The following is a 2,610-nucleotide window of genomic DNA, read 5'->3' as shown; positions in this document are numbered from 1 at the left end:
CCTCGCTGCCCACCTTGGTGTGCTCCGAGGTGCCCACCACGGTGCGCAACGCCGGTGCGAACCCGGGAGCGCCCCGATGTGTGCTCCAAGGTGCGGCGTGCACGAAGTCGGACCCCGGTTTGCCCCGGGTGCGCACCTCGCGTGCACCTTGGTGCGCACACCTTGGCTGGGTTGCGCGGCCTGGTGGGCACCATGGTGCGCACCAAGGAGCGCTCCGAAGTGTGCTCCAAGGTGCGGCGTGCACGAAGTCGGAGCCCGGTTTGCCCCGGGTACGCACCTCGCGTGCACCTTCGCCGGGGTGGGCACCTCGGCTGGGTTGCGCGCCCTGGTGCGCACCAAGGAGCGCTCCGAAGTGTGCTCCAAGGTGCGGCGTGCACGAAGTCGGAGCCCGGTTTGCCCCGGGTGCGCACCTTCGCCGCGGTGCGCACCATGGCGTGCACGAAGTCGGAGCCCGGTTTGCCCCGGGTGCGCACCTCGCGTGCACCTTCGGCGGGGTTGCGCGCCCTGGTGGGCACCATGGTGCGCACCAAGGAGCGCTCCGAAGTGTGCTCCAAGGTGCGGCGTGCACGAAGTCGGAGCCCGGTTTGCCCCGGGTGCGCACCTCGCGTGCACCTTCGGCGGGGTTGCGCGCCCTGGTGGGCACCATGGTGCGCACCAAGGAGCGCTCCGAAGTGTGCTCCAAGGTGCGGCGTGCACGAAGTCGGAGCCCGGTTTGCCCCGGGTGCGCACCTCGCGTGCACCTTCGCCGCGGTGGGCACCATGGCGTGCACGAAGTCGGAGCCCGGTTTGCCCCGGGTGCGCACCTCGCGTGCACCTTCGCCGGGGTGGGCACCTCGGCTGGGTTGCGCGCCCTGGTGCGCACCAAGGAGCGCTCCGAAGTGTGCTCCAAGGTGCGGCGTGCACGAAGTCGGAGCCCGGTTTGCCCCGGGTGCGCACCTCGCGTGCACCTTCGCCAGGGTGGGCACCTCGGTGCGCACACCTTCTCAATGTTTTCTTGCCTTTTCTGGAAATTGGTGAAGGCAGCGCATCAAAGGTGCGCACCTCGGTGTGCTCCGAGGTGCGAACCCGAGAGCGCTCCGAGGTGCCCACGAAGTCGAAAGTCGGGTTAATTGCATTGTTTTCCCCGGGTGCGCTCCGAGGTGCGCAACATCGGCGCGCACCAAGGAGGGCTCCGAAGTGTGCTCCAAGGTGCGCACGATGGCGTGCACCTCTGGTGCGCACGATTCGGAGCTCGGTTTGACCGGGGTGCGCACACCTTGGCTGGGTTGCGCACCTTTTGTGCGCTCCAAGGTGCGCACGAAGTCGGAGCTCGGTTTGCCCCGGGTGCGCACCTTCGCCAGGGTGCGCACCTTGATGCGCACGCCTTGGCTGGGCTGCGCACCTTGGTGGGCGCCATGGTGCGCACCTTTCGTGCGCTCCAAGGTGCGCACGAAGTCGGAGCTCGGTTTGCCCCGGGTGCGCACCTTGGTGGGCGCCATGGTGCACTCCGAGGTGCCCAAGATTGGTGCGCACCAAGGAGCGCTCCGAAGTGCGCTCCAAGGTGCGCGCGAAGTCGAAAGTTGGGTTAATTGTCCGGTTTGCCTCGGGTGCGCACCTTGCGTGCACCTTCGCCAGGGTGGGCGCCTTGGTGCGCACACCTTGGCTGGGCTGCGCACACCTTGGCACCCGCGTTTCCTTCATTTTAAATTTTTTTTTTTTACAATCTCTCAAGTGGGAAATTCTATAATCTCAACTTTTTTTGCCTTTTCAGGAAACTTTTGAATGGAGCGCATCATTGGTGCGCTCCGAAGTGTGCTCCAAAGCTCTCTCCAGCTGCGTGCACCTGCCCCGGCCGCGCACCCGGCCCCGCCCAGCTTCGCTCACCTGTCCCGGGCGTCTGGTGCGGAACCTTAGAGTAAGAAACATCACCGTGCACCTTGGCCAACGTGCGCGACTCGACCGAGCGCGCACTGGCCGAGGTGCACACCGATTTCACCTGGGTGCGCGCGCAGCACCTCGGGCGCACCGGGGTGCGCGCACAACGCCCGGGTTGCACCGTGGCCTGTGTGCTCGGGGCGCCTCGGGTGCGCGCTCGGTGTCGCCCCCGCGCGCGCGGTAGTGCGGGCAGCGCACCCCGGCCCGGCCCGGCCCCGACGAGAACGCAAACGGGCAAAAGGTTTATTCAAATAGCATTGCGACGCCCGGCGAAAAACTAAAAAAGGGTGCAACACCGGGACTTCCCGGGAGGTCACCCATCCCAGTACTACTCCGGCCCAAGCGCGCTTAACTGCGGAGTTCTGATGGGATCCGGTGCACTAACGCTGGTATGATCGCACCCGTTATGAGCTTGTCGCAGTGTGTACTTAGCAAACCGCGACCCACGTGCGAATCCACCCCGGCCACCCACCCCCGTCGAGGTGCACACCCTCCCTCGCGAAGTGCGCCCCGTTCGCCAAGTGTGAGCCCTGCCCGGGTGCGCGCACCTTGCTAGGGCGTCGGGTGTGCACCCGGCCCGGCCTACGTGCGTGCACCTGGAGGGGGCGTCGTGTGCGTGCAGTGTCCCGTCTGCAACGCGGTGCCCACACACCACCTCGGGCGCAACGACCTGCGCTCACATGTGGGCCGAGTGCA

General features: G+C 66.6%; 1 non-coding gene across 1 annotated transcript; it reads right to left on the bottom strand.

Moving 5' to 3' along the window:
- Positions 1 to 2,198: 2,198 nt before the first annotated feature.
- Positions 2,199 to 2,317, bottom strand: LOC131871648 (5S ribosomal RNA). The gene has a single exon (XR_009369861.1). It is a non-coding gene; the product is annotated as a 5S ribosomal RNA (ribosomal RNA).
- Between the last annotated feature and the right edge of the window lie 293 nt (positions 2,318 to 2,610).

This window comes from Cryptomeria japonica, unplaced genomic scaffold (genome assembly GCF_030272615.1).
Source record: "Cryptomeria japonica unplaced genomic scaffold, Sugi_1.0 HiC_scaffold_435, whole genome shotgun sequence".
NCBI lineage: Eukaryota > Viridiplantae > Streptophyta > Pinopsida > Cupressales > Cupressaceae > Cryptomeria > Cryptomeria japonica.
The sequence above is the reverse complement of the archived record's forward strand: the minus strand, read 5'-3'. Positions and strand labels throughout refer to the sequence as shown.